We start from the raw sequence: 17,098 nt of genomic DNA, 5'->3' as shown, positions 1-17,098 counted from the left end.
TGGCCTACGGGGCCCCTTACCCGTAGCTCCTCCGGGAGATGCCCCTTCTGTGGAATAGTCCCTTTGAGAGGGTCCCTCCATAGGGTCTTCAGGAGTTTCAGAGTGGGTCTCGTTATTTACAGTCTCTTGACCCACCTCTGATAGATCGGACTCACCGTTGAGCGGTGTGGCCTGTATTTCTTCTTCTTCGTCTCCCACTTGGGGGATAGGGAGGAGGTGATTACGATGCCAAACCTTTACCCGGCCGTCTGTGTCTTTAATGCGATAGACCGGGAGGCCGGGCATCTGTGACTCTACCTCATATACGCCATCTCTCCATCGGTCTGCCAGTTTATGTTTTCCGGGGACTCCCAAATTACGAAGTAACACAGCGTCCCCAGGACGTAACTCTCGATACTTGACTTTGTTGTCGTATCGTCTCTTATTGCCAGCATTCAGTTTAGCTGTAGACTTCTCAGCCTGTTGGTAAGCTCGCTGCAAACTGTCCTTTAGCCTTTGCACATACTTGAAATGGGTAGCATTGTGTATCCCATCCGTTGAGACTCGAAGACGCACATCCACGGGAAGTCTTGCCTCCCGCCCAAACATGAGGAAGTACGGGGAGAACCCAGTGGACTCATGGCGAGTACAGTTGTACGCGTGTACCAACGTTTCTACGTGACGACTCCATTCTGTTTTCTGCGTTCCCTTCAGAGTTCCAAGCATGTCCAGCAGGGTTCTGTTGAATCGTTCGGGCAAGGCATCTCCTTCGGGGTGGTACGGCGTCGTCCGGGATTTGGCGACATTCAGCATTTTAAGTAATTCTCGGATTAGAGTACTCTCAAAATCTCGCCCTTGGTCAGAGTGGAGTCGGTTTGGAAGACCGTAATGGACGAAGAACTTTTCCCATAGCACTTTCGCGACCGTGATAGCCTTCTGGTCTTTTGTGGGGAAGGCCTGGGCATATCGGGTGTAATGGTCCGTGATGACCAGCACGTTACCGATACCTCGGCTATCAGGTTCGATACATAAAAAGTCCATACACACCAAGTCCATTGGACCAGAACTCTTCAGATGGGCCATAGGAGCTGCTCTGGTAGGCAACGTCTTGCGTTGAACACACCGGACACAACGGCGGCAGTGTTGTTCCACCGCTTCCCGCATCTTGGGCCAGAAGAACCGGTCTCGGACTAGCCCAAAAGTCTTCTCTACACCGAGATGCCTGTGTTCATCGTGTAGGGACTTCAACACCAGGTATTGTAAGTTCTTAGGTAGGACTAGTTGTCTCCTATCCGGGTGGTTGTGGTATTGCACCACCCGATAGAGCAAGTCATTGTCGATTTCAAATTTGTCCCATTCTCGCATGAGCAAGGCCACCAAGTCATTGGGCGCACGTTTCAGAAGGGCTGAGTTCCTCTTTTCAACGGCGTGCCTGATGATGCTAGCAACCGGATCTCGAATTTGGTAGTCTACCAGATCTTTCCACCGGAACACCTTGTCATGCGTGAGGTGCATCCCTTTTGGGTCGCAGTAGGCGGCGGGGACAGCCTGCGACTGGCATCCCAAGGAGTCGGCCACTCGTAACTCGGAGAAGGCCACTTGGTCATTAACTATGGCTGCAGTTTTACACATAGCCCGCACTCCGGGGCCGGGAAGTTCTTCCCATTCCTCGTCATCGGGGGTAGCGAGTAGTCCTGGCCTTCGGGAGAGGGCGTCCGCCCCAATATTCAATGGCCCCGGCTTATACTTCAAGGAGAAGCGGTAGTTACTGAGGGCGGCCTGCCATCTGTGGCCGGCTGCATCTAATTTGGCCGACGTATTGATGTACGTGAGGGGATTGTTATCCGTCCTTACCTCGAAGGTGACACCATACAAGTAGTCGTGGAGCTTCTCGGTGATCGCCCACTTGAGAGCCAGAAACTCCAACTTGTGGACGGGGTATCTCTGCTCACTGGGTGTCAGACTGCGGCTGACGTAGGCTACAGGCCGAAGACCTTCGGGGTGCTTCTGATGCAGGACAGCACCCAGCCCATTGAGGCTGGCATCCACATGCAGGACATACGGTTGTTCTGGATCAGCATAGGCCAGCACTGGTGCTTCTGTCAGACTTTTCTTCAAGTTCAGGAAGGCCCGTTCACACTCAGGCGTCCACTTATCGCCAAACGGTTGCCGGGCCGACGTGGCCTTTCTCCCAGTATCTTCAGGGTATATCTTTAGCAAATTGTTCAGGGGTTTAGCTCGACTAGAGTACCCCTCCACGAACCGACGGTAGTACCCGCAGAAACCGAGGAAGGACCGCAGTTCCGTGACATTATCGGGACGTGGCCAGTTCACCACAGCTTCTACCTTGGCTGGATCAGTAGCAATCCCCTGGGCAGACACGATGTGTCCACGTAGGTCACCGAGGTGTGACAAAACCTACACTTGTCGAGTGATAGCTTCAACCCTTCTTGACCAAGACGATCTATCACCTTCAGCAGCCTCTCCTCGTGTTCTTCTAAGGTCCTCCCGAAGACAATAATGTCATCCAGGTAAACCAGACACTCCCGGGGAATCATGTCTCCGATAGTCTTTTCCATCAGTCTTTGGAACGTAGCAGGCGCCCCACATATACCTTGGGGCATACGGGTGAATTGATAGAATCCCAGGGGGCAGACGAAAGCTGTTTTTTCCTGGTCTTCCGGTGTCATGGGCACCTGATAGTATCCTGATCGGAGATCAAGAACGCTAAACCAGTGACTCCCATTCAGCGCATTCAGGATCTCTTCAATGCGCGGAAGGTTGTACTGATCCGGAATCGTGCGATTGTTCAGGGTTCGGTAGTCGATACACAGTCGTACGGACCCGTTCTTTTTCCGCACCACCACTATGGGCGACGCGTAAGGTCCTCGTGATTCCGTCACAATCCCAGCGGTTTCCATGTCTTGTATGGCGTTCCTCACATCGTCCACATCCCGAGGGGCAAGGCGACGAGAACGTTCCCGGAATGGAGTGGCATCACTCATCCGAATGGTATGTTGGGCACTGCGGCTGCACCCCACATCCATCTCGCTCGTGGAGAACACATGTCGTCGTTGCAGCAACTGGGTGGTCAACTGCTCCTTCCACTCTGTGGACAGCGTCGACTCACCGAAATTGAAGTCCAGATCGAGTATCCGCTCCTGCGCGGTCGCCGCCTTCACCTGAGGCGTGGCTCCCACCCGGCTGACCGGATATATGCATCCCAACTTCTGGTCGACATCAAACTCCATCGGAAAAGGGGAGAGATTCTGCACATACACGTGGCTTCGAATAGGGATCTTAGCTGTCCATTCCCTTACTTCGGGTAGTACTCTATAACCTCGCTGAACCTCTTCTTCTTCAGGCTCACTCTCCAGCGAGAACAGTTGGTCGTTCTGGTCTCGGTCAGGATAACAACACCAGACGGCCATCTTTTGCACTCCCCCTGGTAATATGGTCGTCAGTCCTCGTTGACGATTGTAGAGGTCCCCATGACGCTCCAAGGCATACACCCGATGGCACTCCTCTCGTAAGACGGGGTCTAGGAGCGAATCGGCCAGCGGCAGCTCGTTGGTCTCTTTCAAGTAAGCTCGAATTATAGCTTGCACTATGTCCGCATTGGTTCCCAAGATGATGGGGTATTTACAATGGTCGTGGGGCTCCGGGCATACCATGGCCGCTACCTGCATAGGGTGCTTCTTGCCGGTGTTCAGTTGGAGTATGTCCAGCTGGACCCTTGCAATCCCATCGATGGGGTAGTCTTCATTACTCAAGCCCCTAACCTTCATATGTTCGGCCGGCCTCAGCGGGCAGTGTTGAAGGTGCTGGTCATAGAACTTGCGATATATTATGGTCACTTGTGACCCGGTGTCCAATAGGGCCGAGGCGTATATCCCTTCTATTACCACGGGCACGATGGCCGCGGGGCCCACTTGACTGCAAGCTTCACCGGGGGAGGCGTCCTCACTGGGGCCAGCGTCAGCCGGAGAATCCGTGGTTCCCTGAGGGGTGTTCACCTCAGGCCCGACGGTCTGGGCTCGGCATACCATCGATCGGGCTGTGCTTCTTCGGTCGGGAGGTTTTTCTTCCGGTTGGTCCTCCTTCTCCGGACAATAGTACGAGATGTGGCCCTTCTTCCCTGCTCTCTGGGCGGTGTGATGGTTACAGCAGCTGCAGCTGTGGATCTTTGCTCAGCCTGCCGGGTTTCATGCTCACCGATTGCTGTCTCTCTCTCAGCCTTTCTGGCTGCTGCTCCCCGCGCCGACTTGATGCACTCCTCTGGTCTCAGTGCCCGGCTCCAGTCAGACGGATGGCCGGCACTTTGGTTCTGGAGGAAATGCTTCTCACAAGTAGGGGAACAGTGAGGAGGTGCCATATCTTGTGTTATATGTTGTACACTGTGTGTTCAATATCTTTAGTCCCAGGAACTTGCAATTACCATCAAGTTCCCACTGGATCACAGTACCCTGCAGAATACTGTAATCCAGGTCCAGTTCGGTCCCGCCAGCTGCCACCAGTTAATTACAAGCCTGTCACGAGAGCTTGCGACAGGCTGTAATTTACACCAAAAACTATATATATAAATATATATATATACCTGGGTTTGAACTGGGACGAGACTTAGATATGATAAATAGAATTTATTCCTTGATAAAGGTGAACACAACAGATTATACAATAACAGGCAAAATATAGACACTTACGTAAAAGATGAAAATAATGAAAACAGTCCCATCTGAACTGGCAGTTTCATCCAGCAATCAGCCCAAGACATTGCATGGCGACCAAAAATGAAGACAAAGGATAGATGGGAAACAGCAGGTTATAAACCCTTTGTCCCTCTATCTGTAACATTAAGACCCTGGGATTGATTTGCAATTATCTCCAGCCAATCTTTGGTGGGGGAACACATTTTAGGACAGGCCCCCCTGCTAGCTGGCACATCTGCAGTAGAACTCTGGGGTCTCCTTTCTGAGGCCCCACATGTGCAAATGGAATGCCAGGCCAGCTACCCCTCCGGATCTTGGACAAGATAACCTGTGTTGGACAGTGATAAGTGGGACACTTAAACTGCTATGGTATGCGCCTCCCCCATACTCACAGACAGGGAGGGTAATAAAACCTTTTGAACAAAACTTAAGTTCTAGCCATTGGGACTCTAGCTTGGGGTAGCCCCCCATCAATAAACCCTTTGAAGCAGGGTGGACATTTGTCATGTTCACTCCTGCAGGAAACCTTGGTGTGTAAATGTGATGTAACGGGTGTTCCCCCACCCACTCGCAGATAATACTGTGGAAGTGTAGGAACATGCAAAGTTACTCAGGTGTGGTGCATTACCTGTTGGCTCACAGGAGGGCTGAGCTTCCGCCTTGGGGAACCTGGGGTACATACAACTCATACATCTCTAGGTGCAACGCCTCCACCTGGGAGGGATCCCAACGGAGTGGGAGGAGGCCCTCACAGGAAACAACCACACAAAGCGAATGAATGTAAAACAGGACTGACTTTACTGCATAGCAACATATATCAACACAAATCAACATGCGCCACGGCGGACGCTAACCACACTGGGTGTCACGGCGGACACTAACCACACCAGGCGCCACGGCGGACGCTACCACCTCTAGGCGTCACGGCGGACGCTACCACCTCTAGGCGTCACGGCGGACGCTACCACCTCTAGGCGTCACGGCGGACGCTACCACCTCTAGGCGTCACGGCGGACGCTACCACCCACAATGTGACCCCACCCTGTGTCCAGTAACCCCCACCCAAATGTCTCGTACTCCCAGAGTCAAATACCACTGTACATGTGTGTGTGTGACTGCGCAGCCACTATGTTTGGTGATAGGCCTGGTTGGTGCACGTGAGTTGCCGGTTACCTGCCCGGGCTCCAGCCACGGGTACCGCGATATCAATCCGCACGATCCGACGCCGTGCTCCACACCGCGTGGGTTGAAAGTCCAGCGCGAACAATGTCTCTCCTTGTGTTAGAGTCTTTGGTGGTGTTCTGAGCCCAGAACCCACCTCGCAGGGCCGCACGGCTTCCGCTCTGTGTCCCTGACTACTTGATCAAATAATGGGGCAGTGTCCCTATCTAGGGCCTGTCCCTAAGCTCCACAAGCTATTAGGTGACTCAGGACCTAACTGGGACCTTGGGGGCTGCTGGCCTATGTAGAGGGTCACTGACCCCTGCACCCACCTCTTACCCCTAGCTGGTCCGGATCCTGAGTGCCTGCGTAGCTGCAAAACCCCGCGAAATGTATCCCCTTGCTAGCAGGGGAATCTGGCCTTCTGATTGGCTCCCTGGCGTCAGGTGTCTCTGCCCCTAAGCACCCTGGGGGCTGGCAGCCTATTCTCGCGCATGCGCGAGCTATCTGGGGCCTCCCGCGCTAGCGGCCTCCTGCGCATGCGCGAGCTCACTGTCATGGCGGCGCCCTGCTCTGCTAGCCGCCGGGCCGGTGGCAACGCGATCGCGGCCTTAGCGACGGCCCGATCGCGTCCCCGGCAACCGGCCTGCTCGCCGCTCGCGTCCCCGGCAACCGGCCGCAACCACGCGCGCAACGGGGAAGAAGGGGTGAGTGCGCGAGGGGGACAAAGGAGGGGGCGAGTGCGCGAGGGGGACCTGGCTACAGTGAGTTACCACGTTTACAAAGGCATCCTCTTCCCTGCTCATATTCAACTTCAATTAACCCTTTGAAGTCCAGATTTCCTTAAAGGACATAATACAGTGGGATTTCCTTAAACTGTAGCTCATTAACCCCTTAAGTCCCAGTGGGTGGGTTATGCAGACCCTGATCCAGCAACAACATCATTTACACAGGGGAATAAGCATTTTCATGTTATTTAACAAGGGTTAAGTCACAGTTCTGGGCCTCAGCCCAGTTAACCCCTTGTCTCCCTGGCGAGGTTAGAGGGGGGCCCTTGGGGAGTAACCCCGTTAATCCCGGGCCAAACCCTCACTATCGTCACAAAGTGATCTAATGCTGGGGGCTGCATCTGAATACACAATGTAACACATTTTCAAACTATGCATCGTTAATATCTACTGCACTAAATAAACAATAAGATAATTAAATAGACTAAAATGAATACCTGAATAAACATTTAAAAAACAAATAAACATTAGAAAAATTACAGTGGTCATCTCTCAAATGTATACACTATTTTTATTTATTCTTTATAATATTTGGTTGATACATCAATGTTGAAGCAAAATTGACCCAAAGAGCCTGTTTTATAATAATAATAATTATATGTGAGGAACAGCTCTCACATCAAGTCCCTGTGTATTGCACTCAAAGTACATAGTGTCATTAGTATGATGGGATCATCAGGAATTTCATTATTCCTATAGAGCAAGGCATTAAATAAACCTTATATGTACCACTGACTTTAAAGAAAAATATGAAAATAATAAAGTTTTATTTGTCATCAACAACGACGCTTGTGATTTATTTACAGTGATAATTAAAATCCCCGATGAGGGGCAAATAAAAAATACTGACCATATATGTTAGTCCAAATAATATTAGTAGTATAGGTCAAGTATAAGTGATTGGTATCCTTGTTGGTATAGCAGAATATCTCTGTATCAAGTAATTTGTAATTAGCTGTAAAATATAGTAGCTAAAAGAGAGACTGTATACAGTAGATGTAACAAATCAATGCTATTGGCAAATTGTATCTAGCAAATTGAATTTGTGAATCTTTAAATATCAAAGTCTAACCAGATTAATGGACCTTGATTGCAATCCGAGATTAAAAGATGAAAAGTTCAAAACAATATACAACAAGAAGTATATTCATACTAATAAATAACTAAATACCGACATATTGAATTCAAGAGATTATATACAGAAAGTATATGGTATTAACAGCACCTCAATATAAATAATTACTTAATAAATGTTAGTTTATCATTTGTAGTTATCTTTTTTAATCACAGTTCCAGCTGAGAAACCGGGGCAATATAATATAAGTCAATGGGTTCTCTACTAAATAGGACTCTATTTAAGGTTGGGATTTCAGTGCTGATCCAGTATGATTTTGCAACTTCTTAACCATGTTTTGCTCAGCAAAAAAAAAACCATGCAAAACTGTGTAAAAAAAAAGTGCACATTGAAGTTAATGAATGACCCCATTAATGAGAAGTGGGGCAACACATTCAACATTTCATATAAACTTCCCTTTAAAGCCCTTATTCAGTATGCAGTGAAGATATATTAAATAGGGGCTCACGTAAGTAGAAGTTGTTGCATAGTGTCCCCCTACTTTTTTACCATATTGTACGGGAGCCTCAGTCTTATGGGAAAAGGACTCTGATAGGGGGGGGTGGGGGGGCACATTAAACTCTGATGGGAAGTATAGCAGCTCATTCCCATATTACTGTAACGGCATTGACTTTTATGGCCGTTAGCGCGTGATTGAGCTGCCGTACTACGTATGGTTCACCCGAGGCCAACGACTTGAAAATCATGAAATCAGTGGTGGAACTGTGACGATACTACAGTAGTTAGAACGAAAATAATGGCTTTTTTTATTAACTTTTAGTTCCACTTTTCTTTATTTAATGAAATTAGGATTATATATATAAAAAAAAAAATTGCTTTTTCTTATGGACGTTTTCTATATTTCTGCCAAAATTCCCTGTTGAACTCTTGGGGGAGTTTTGTCCATTTTGGAGCAGATGAAGTCCAAGGAGTTTTCTTCCATTGCTTTAATCCTAAAACTACTGATGCATGTTGTGAACCTGCCAATCACACGGCTCTGTGTGGGTAGGTGAGGGGGTGGCTTAACAAATATCCTCCAAACATAGTCTGCATCTCGCCCGATATACATAAGTCCCTGTTCATGTTGCTCTGTCCACATTTTCCGCAAGCTGAAAAATATTAGTCACATTCATTTGAGTGGGGCCAATCTCTTCACAGCATATCAAATAGGGGACATAGCAATTCATAACTTCTTTAGGCAGGCTTTGGGCTGCGACTTGTGTTTGAAGGAGATGCAATCAGACACAAAATAAGTTATGGCAAGTCAGCAAGGGACAAAAACCCTCCACTGTACAATTAATAATAATACCACTTGTGAGCACATTCACATGTCTCAGACTGGCCTGCAAACCTCCTTTCCCCATTATCTCTTGGTATACAATGCTTCCACAGCAAGCAGGGATTCTGGGTAAGGGCATGTGACACACACACACACACCTTTGGGATTACTATGGCTTTAAGGGGATAACTATGTGGGCCCACACAGAGTCCCGCCCCTTCCCCATCACATGGTGCTGGGTGACTAGGCAGACTTATAGCCCGCCATCTTCTTCCCAGAGATAGTGATGTCGTGGCAGGTTATATATAGAAGGGAGAGGCTTCTAGAAGTTTAGGTTCTGGGAGGTGTAAGTGGAGGAGCCTAATTTGGATAGAAGTGTAAATAAGTTCCCAGTAAGTGGATAGATGAAGTATATAATGATATCCCTGTTTGTTGTCTTGGAATCAGGGCTACCTACTGTAGGTAGGGTCCATAGCCATGACCGGATTAAAGATTAGACGCTCCCATATGGGAAGCCTTTGTCCCTTAGGGTTTACCTCAACTGTAGGCCTATGAGTCAGTTGGATTAACAGTACCTGGATACTGATTCAAACCACTATACAGTACCTGGATACTGATTCAAACCATTATACAGTACCTGGATACTAATCCCGATGGAAAGAGGTGTTGTCAATGGCTAAAGAGAAACCCGTTGCTACCTCAGCCCCAAAGTGCTACAGGTGAGGTATGCAGGAAAGAGTGTAGGGATGAGGGTCCCCCAGTTTTAGTGAGTAAGGGTAGCCCAAGCTGGGCCCATGGAAGTACAGCGAGCTGTGGACCCTACGTGAGAGATGGTCACCAAAGAAGGTAACAGAATGGCACCAACCCTCCCGCCCTCCCCCCCAGGAATGCATGCATGTATCTGGGGAAGATATTATATAGGCACAGACTGTAAATAAATGATACCTGTTCTGCAACCCTAAAGTTCCTGGCACCCATCATTTCCATCTGTATACACACCCAGCCTGTGCGGACCAGCACCCTGACAAAGAGAGGGAGAGGGTGAATATCAAAAAGATGGATCAGCACTTCTCATTGCACAAAAGTTGGATTTATTAGATATATATATCTAATCTCTGTGTGTCACTTTTTGCTATTTTTCCATTTCAACATGGATCACTGTAAGCTTGTGCCTGGCGCATTACACCGCTTTATCAGCACAGCAAAAAGCTGCAAAAACGCACATTACCAACACACATCCTTTAACCCTTGTTGCAAATTCAACACTGTATAAAAAGCCTGCTGTATAAAAGCCACCTGATGAAAGGTCCACGTGGGACCTGAAACGTTGTCTTTCCGCTGTCTCTGGATGTCCTATTGAACGGAGATTTGCATTATGAACTTGTGAGTAGAGCTCTACTTTGTATCTCTGTCTTGGAGGAGACCTGCACTTTGGAGGAATTTGTTTGTCTGTGTTGTGTTGGCTGCACACGCCGGATTCTCCTCGCCCGAAGCCGTTTTCCCCGCACTAAGGAACTGTATAAAAAGCCTGCAATCCGTTATCATTCATTCCCAAATTCTCTTTCACATGCTGGATGAAGCCTTTCCGTGCATCAGCGCCTGATGCGGTAACGTTACTACGATAAGTGTCATTGTTTTATGTTTCATATCTCAATAGTTTCTTACCTGTTCTGCACTGGCGGGTTTCAGCTGTTTCTTTAGAATAATAAAGCCCTTTATTACCATGTTTGTCACCCGGCCTCTGAGAAAAGTTACATTTTATTTTATATGTTTCATGCCTCATTCTTCCTTTTTATTCCTCTTACGCCATCTATTTTGCCTTCTAGAATATGCTCCCGACATTAGGTACACATGCAAGTAATGTGCATATTCACATGACAATGTACAGTGCCCATTATGTGCAGTGTAATTAGAGGTACTTAATAAAACGTACAAATAAGCAACAAGGCAAATCGAGCGGCGTAATTATGGAGAGATAATTGCACAGCCCCAGCATGTTGCTAGGCACATAACGTAAGCAGCTCTTGCCTATAAACGCATGAAAGAAAGGTGCAATTATTCCCCCAGAATTACATATTGCTGAAGTGTTTTATTGCCTTTATAACATGTGGAGAAACCAGTAAGATCTTTATTGGAAATGAAAAAAAAAAAAAAGAGAGGAAAAATACAAACCACCTAAGGATGCACTTATATTGATGAATTAATTTATGATACAAAAATTAGCCCTTACTGCCATGCTTGAAAATGGAGATCCATGAAGCCTCCCGGTGTTTCATGCTGCTAGCGTTGAATGGCGAGCACATGTGAATTTATTGTTTACTGCTGTTTTCTATCCGGTGCAGATATTTCTGAGCAGCATTTTTCAGATCACATTTGAAAGTGTGTACTTGATTCAGGGTTTCCAACGTAGTCTAACTCAGGGGGTAGCCAACTCTAGTCCACAAGAGTTTTCAGGATATCCCTGCTTCAGCAAAGGTGCCTCAATCAGTTCCAGCTTTCAGCACAGGTGGCTCAATCAGTCCCAGCTTCAGCACAGGTGACTCAATCTGTGGCTCAGTTGACTGAGGCATGGATTGAGCCACCTGTGCTGAAGCAGGGATATCATGAACACTTGATCAGTTGGTGGCTCTTGAGGACTGGAGTGTGCTACCACTGATCTAACTGATCTATAATTCCATTTTTTAATTGTAATTGGATTTCTTGTACAGTAGGTTGTTATTTTCAGTTGCTTTTTTTTTTCTCATTCAGACGCCTTTGATATACACAATTTTCAATTCATCAAATGTTTACTGACCACTTATCTGAACAAAAAGGTACAGTACTGTAGATTCAACTTGGTGTAATCCTCCTTGCCCTGTTCCTATGGCTAGGTCCCCAGTACATGCTGCGTGCGTGCGCTGCAGGAACAAGAACCGCCCCTCAATGGGGCCGGCCCACTAGCTGCCTTGGCCGCCACGTTGCATGACAAGATTTTTCTGAAGACAATAAAATTGTCTTCAGAACTGGCGACAGAGAGCTGACCACGCCCCCCCCCCCTCTCCCCCTCAGACGGTTCAGCCAATGAGGGCGAACCAGCCGGGTGACGTGCAAAGAGGGGGGAGGAGAGTGAGAGCAAAGAAGGAGTGAGGAGAGTGAGAGCAAAGAAGGAGTGAGGAGAGTGAGAGCAAAGAAGGAGTGAGGAGAGCAAAGAGGGGGGAGGAGAGTGAGAGCAAAGAAGGAGTGAGGAGAGTGAGAGCAAAGAAGGAGTGAGGAGAGTGAGAGCAAAGAAGGAGTGAGGAGAGTGAGAGCAAAGAAGGAGGGAGGAGAGTGAGAGCAAAGAAGGAGTGAGGAGAGTGAGAGCAAAGGAGGAGTGAGGAGAGTGAGAGCAAAGAAGGAGTGAGGAGAGTGAGAGCAAAGAGGGGGGAGGAGAGTGAGAGCAAAGAAGGAGTGAGGAGAGTGAGAGCAAAGAAGGAGTGAGGAGAGTGAGAGCAAAGAAGGAGTGAGGAGAGTGAGAGCAAAGGAGGAGTGAGGAGAGTGAGAGCAAAGAAGGAGTGAGGAGAGTGAGAGCAAAGGAGGAGTGAGGAGAGTGAGAGCAAAGGAGTGAGGAGAGTGAGAGCAAAGGAGGAGTGAGGAGAGCGAGAAGAAGGGGGAGAGAAGGGAGTGAGACAGAAGGGGGCGTAAGAGGTAGAGAGTGAGAAAGGGGTGAGGGTGAGTGAGGATGAGAGAAGGGGGATGATGGTAAAAGTAAGAGGTGGGAGGGAGGACATGGGGGGGGGGCACCAAGGACAATAAGTCTGGCTATATTTATATACTGTAATATAGTTTAGCATGAAGTAATGGACAAGGTCAGTAGGTCAGTACTGGTTAGGTTTCGGAGAAGCTGGGGGCCAAGATGTTTTCCGGATGAACAGCGCTGATATGGATCTTTCCAGGGTCGTCTAACCTGGTATTCGTAGGTTCTGCATAAAAACAAAATGTTTCCCTGATACTGGATCATGTGGATGGGCCACGCGGATTCTTATGGAATAGAAAGACACATTCTTATCACATGGGATACCACACTGAGGTCTCACCTTAACGTCTTGTGCTCAGAAGGTACACTAATGGCAGTGATGTTAATAGAGCGCGGTGATGCGTTACATTTATTTATTTAATGTGTCTATGCTGAAAGTACTGTATTGTGAAATCATTTGTTTAAAGTTTATCCAAGTAACGTTGTAAGCTGCAGTTTTGGGGGACATTTGCTGCTTTTAACTCCACCTTCTCAATAATTCTATCCTTTTCCAGGGCAGGAAAAGGGTTGACAACCAACACCCCATCCTTTCAATTTAAATGTTAAGCAAACTAAGTTTCAAACTCTCAAATTATTTAAATGTTTAACTTTTTTTTTTTTTATTAAAAGATATCAGTCACCACGTTTATCATAGTCGTTAGCTCACTTGGGAAGTTGTGTACTAATTCTGTAATTAACTGTGCAATACATCGCTATCCCCCTTCTTACATCTGGTGCTAAACCTACAGTAGATCTGTTTTTCAGTTTCTCCCTAATTTTGTTTAATCAGAAAGAGTTACTGTGAGGCTGGGAAAAGACTGCCCTACAGTTATGGCTTTTCACGACCTCAGCAGTGAAAGGCTTTACTTAAGATTCTTATCCTGTGCTTTTAGTTCCTTGACCTGGTATGTTGAGCAACCGTCTCTGGAACTTGATAACTTGGCCTGTGAGCTTCAACTTCCCTTGGTCCACTCTACTGGCAAAGACTCCTCCTTTACTTAACACTTTTCACAGTATTACGCCGAGATGCCGCAGAAATTCTGCTAACTTCTCCACTGTACAATTAATAATAATACCACTTGTGAGCACATTCACATGTCTTAGACTGGCCTGCAAACCTCCTTTCCCAATTTCTGTGGCTGCAAAGGTATCCTCCGATGCTTGCAGGTACTCAAGAGAGGTGGCTCCAGAATTTCCCGATAATAGCCAAAGCTAGTGATTTGAGGCTCTCATCAATCCTGATCCTCTTATCTTGTTCTGAGCCTTACAATTCATGGACCATTTGAGCAGCTTGCTTCATCCAACTCAAAAGCATCTTTCCCTACTGGAACAGGTTTTACCCTGAGAATGTCTTTAGTGTCCGGTAAGGAACAATCTCTCTGTGTCTCAGTGTCTTGTCCATCACTTGCTCCATGGCTATGGATGATAGTATCTGGGCTGGTTGATGAGGTTGCATCATGGGCCACTAACTGTCAAATATACTATAGATTTTTTCCTTCACTTCCAAAGAAAGCCGCCGTCAGCTTCTCAACCAGGTCCCCTGGCATCATCATTTCCTTAGAAGTGTCTACCTCTCATTTTACAACCAACATCCAAAGAGTGGCATTTTTATCTGGCTTTACTTCAGATGGTACTTCTACAGTGACTGACTTAACACTTGGTGGCACTCACATGGGGCTAGAGAGCTATTCTGAATTTAGTTGCCGGTGCGGAGTCAAACGTTCACTCTTCCTAGAATTGTACTCCTCTTAGAACTTCCTGTGTCCAATATCAGTCCCCAATACCTTTTACCATGACTGACTTATAAGGATCAAGATCCTCTCATACACCCCATTCAGTAAATCTAGAGTGATCCACGATATTTCGTTCTGAATACCAGAGGTAACCAAATTCCTCCTACAAGTGGACAAAGTGGTATCACAGCTTTGCCTTGAAATTGTGTAATGCACCATCAGCCTAGTTCAGGGTAGAATGTCTATGCCTGTAATTCCCAACTATTTTGCTCTATACGAGCTGAGGGATTCTGAGTTTGCTGACCTAGGGCTCAAATACCATTCTGCCCTCATTTCACCGTTCTCTTGGCAAGGTTTAATATGTTTCACTAGCAATGCGTGTACCTGGATGATGCACAAGTGTTGGCCTTAATGACAAACCTTAGGGAAATTCTAAACATACAGTGTATGTCACACTGTCAGAATTTAAACAAACACCTTCATTAAGTTATCTCTGATAGTAGTCGAGAAACGTTTGGGCCCATAGTCAAACAAACATAGGACAGAATATTGGGGTAAAATGTACAGTCATAAGTAGCATGGCAAACCTTTACCTAGCCCTATCCAGATGATCCCGGTCCTACCTAGTGCTTCCAAAAGCTGTGTCCCTAACTATCTAACTTAAATAAAATTGCAGTGGATCCTTTCCCTTGTACTCACTTTCCTCAAAAGCTGGGGTGTGGTGAATCTCTGCCTCGGATGTCTCCTAGATGAGTCTCTGCCGCACTGGGCTGGTGGACAGGAACACAGGATCATAGGGATGAATGATGTGAATGCTTGCAATACTGCAGAGTAGGGTTGTCTCGCTCTTCCCATGGTGAAATTGATAGATTTCAATACAGTCTTTTAGTCTCTCTGCGCTTGTATGCTGATCCTTGATATGTAGAGCTATCGCTGTGATCTCCAATTTACAGGATGCAATCTAAGGCCCAGATCCACAGAGCTCAGTTAAGTGAATTAAGGTGACGTTATGTCTTGATGTGTCTCAATAATGCTTTGTTAAGTCCTGATTTCAGTCTGAAAGTGAATTGCATTAAGTATAACGGATGTTGAAACTAATGTGGTGCAAGGAGTCAAGCAGCGATGTGTGGCGCACTTTTTAGTTGACGCCTCCTGAGCAAGTGGCCTGCCGGCCAGCCCGCCCTTTAATACAGCACTGGGTGGCGTTACTCCGATCCAGACCCTGAAATAAGGGCTTTGGTGGAGAGGAGATAGAGAGACAAAATAGAACACACCAGAGATACCTGAGAAATAAGCTAATTTAAATATGGAATTCAATTATGAAAACACAGTTATCTCAGGTGTGTTCTGTGTTGTTCACAGGTACAACCACAGTCAGATTCATCTCCACCCTGCCCTGCACTTGCTGCATATGAACCACAGCCCAAGTGTGGCCTGGTCACAGCTAAGCCCTCATTAAGGTGCAGGGACCCCCGCTGTTTTAATCCTTACGGGCAATTAATATAATGAATTTTGGCCGTGTGAACCTGCGATCTTGCTGTGGTCAGACATAGCCTGGGCTATCACTGCTATACAGATGACACTCAATTGTACTTGTCCTTTGTACTGGGTACTAAGGACTCATTATTAGCCCTAGATGAATGTCTAAATTGGATGAATGCAGTTGGTTAATGAGGAATCATGATAAGTCAGAGGCAGGTCCTCACTGTCTGATGACTACAAGACTGCAGCTGGGTCAACCAACTGGCGTTAAGCTCAGGGCTTCTCAGTTACTAAACTCAGACAATGTGAGGAATCATGGTGTTGTCATTCATTGTGATTTGACACTTAATTAGATGACGATCAAATCATCATTCTTTCACCTGAGGGACATAGCCAGGATTAAGTACTTGATTCTCCCAGAGGGTCTCCCTATGCTAATTCATACCTTTGTGTCTTCACTCCTGGACTACTGCAATGCACTTTACCCGGGATTTCCGGACACAGAGCTGCACCGCCTGCAGCTGGTTCACAATGCTCTGGCCAGTTGTTAACTATCCAGACACGTTCTTGCCACATGAACTCCGTCTTTGCACTGGCTGCCTGTAAGATGGCCAATCGGTTTCAAAATTGTCTTGCTGACATTCAAAGCCCTACATAATCAGGGTGCCAACTATCTGAAAGAGCTCTCTGGTACCCAACACTCCCACTTGCTCACTTCAATCCACAGGTGAAGGACTCCTAACAGTTCCCCAAATCTCCCTGACATTATATTGGGCCCGAGCTTATAGTAATTCTGCTCCTACTCTTTGGAACTCTCTGCCCCATATGGGAATCTTTAAAAACAGACTCAAGACTCTTTAGAAACAAAAGATAAAAACCGGGCGCTTCTCAAAAATAAGTGAATAATAAATAATTAAGTAATTATACAATATACGTGACAGTGTGATTCAATTAATAATCAGTGCACAAATTGTGTTTAGTGACCTTCACCAATGTGTGAAAATTATATAAATAAAAATGTGCAATACAATAAATAAAAAAGCAGCTCTACACCCTTAGGACGGACTGTTCATGTCCAGATGGTTCTTGTGCAGATTTTCAA

At 46.8% G+C, this 17,098-nt stretch overlaps 1 protein-coding gene and 1 long non-coding RNA gene across 2 annotated transcripts in view; one reads left to right on the top strand and one right to left on the bottom strand.

Annotated features, from left to right (window-relative positions):
- GFRA4 (GDNF family receptor alpha 4) overlaps nt 1-17,098 on the top strand; it is a 470,610-nt gene that overhangs the window by 193,365 nt on the left and 260,147 nt on the right. The window lies entirely within an intron of this gene.
- LOC142472236 (uncharacterized) lies at nt 8,673-16,571 on the bottom strand. The gene is made up of 3 exons (XR_012789633.1): nt 16,442-16,571; nt 9,976-10,051; nt 8,673-8,860 (listed from the first exon to the last, which is right to left on the bottom strand). It is a non-coding gene; the product is annotated as an uncharacterized LOC142472236 (long non-coding RNA).

This window comes from Ascaphus truei, chromosome 1 (genome assembly GCF_040206685.1).
Source record: "Ascaphus truei isolate aAscTru1 chromosome 1, aAscTru1.hap1, whole genome shotgun sequence".
NCBI classification, from domain to species: Eukaryota; Metazoa; Chordata; class Amphibia; order Anura; family Ascaphidae; genus Ascaphus; species Ascaphus truei.
Note: the sequence above shows the minus strand (reverse complement) of the source record. Positions and strands in the feature narration are given on the sequence as shown.